The following is a 1,357-nucleotide window of genomic DNA, read 5'->3' on the forward strand; positions in this document are numbered from 1 at the left end:
ACACACCTTCCCACTGATGCAAACACACACACATGTGCACACACCACTGTTTGTCCAACATCCACTGGGTGTTGGCTCTGCCATCTAGTGATCACTGCAGTAACTACATTTTTCTCCTAAGGATCTGTCTGGGCAGCTCCCAAGTTCTATACTTTAAAAAAGGACATGGAAAAGAAAAACCAGTTAACTGCACAAGTAAACACAGAAATTAGTTCAGAAGCTTTCTACTGGAGCCAGGGAGCATTAAGCAACAGATCCAGATAATTAACTAGTCCCTCAAAAGGGGTAAAAATATCTGTCTTCTCATGCTTCCCAAGGGAAAGAAAGTACATTTTAAACTACAGGATAGGTAGGAGCACCTGAGGCTCAGAGGGCATGGATCCATGCTGATCTCCCTAGATCTTGAGAAGGAATAATTAGGAAATTCTTACAGGTTCCCCTGTAATTAAGACCTATGTTTCACAAACATCTCATAGAAGGTTAATAGGATTCCTGAAGAAAGGATTTTGTAGTCAAGTAAGGTTGTGAAATGCAACCTACTTGTGGAGATTCAGAATACACATAAGCACGCTGAAGCTTCTAAAAAGTCCTGTGGCAAAGAATTCTATTTTATTGCGTTTCCTAAATCTATGGTACCATTAAACCCTTCTTTCACAGAACATGCATCCTATAGCACATGGAACACAGTTTGTGAAATTGAGCTTTAGGTTACTAGGTACAAGGGAAACATGATAAGGTAAGGTATCCATGTGATGTGTGTTTCAAACTGGGATTCTTATAAGCATCAAAAGGCATAACACAAAAAAATGAGAAGTATAGAAGTTTTGAACTTTGAAAATTTTTTTCATTCAAAAACAATGTTGACTGAAAAATTTGTTTATCATGCCAATAGAACTATAAAATAGCACTGTTCAAAAACTATTTTCAAAAACAGTATTTTTTCTAGAAATAAAAAAAACAAGATACATCCAGAACAAATGCTAAACTAGACAGAATGTGCAAGAGAACAGGTGTATATCAGGATTGTCACAGTGAAACCAGACATTTGGGAAAGGTCACCTTATCCAAAGGCCTCAACACAATTTGTGAACCTCTTCCTGATACTACAGGAGGAACTGTACGTGACTTTCAGTGCTAGGCAAAGCTTCTGTAGCACTGGTTCAAATTAACAATAGTATTTCCACCCATTCATTTATACATCCACAGCAACTATGGTAAAGGCCTTGTGGCAAGCGCTGGGAATAAAAAGGTGAACAAGTTTACCTTCCTTCAAAGGGTTTGATCTTACCCTGTTATCATGTTCAGACAATTAGGGTTGTTTTCTTAATGTAAAGCTTAGGATAGAAATAAAAAGGAC

The 1,357-nt window shown here is 37.7% G+C and overlaps 1 protein-coding gene across 1 annotated transcript in view; it reads right to left on the reverse strand.

Moving 5' to 3' along the window:
- SCEL (sciellin) overlaps positions 1–1,357 on the reverse strand; it is a 113,533-nt gene that overhangs the window by 57,385 nt on the left and 54,791 nt on the right. The window lies entirely within an intron of this gene.

Source organism: Galeopterus variegatus, unplaced genomic scaffold (genome assembly GCF_000696425.1).
Source record: "Galeopterus variegatus unplaced genomic scaffold, G_variegatus-3.0.2 Scaffold802, whole genome shotgun sequence".
NCBI classification, from domain to species: Eukaryota; Metazoa; Chordata; class Mammalia; order Dermoptera; family Cynocephalidae; genus Galeopterus; species Galeopterus variegatus.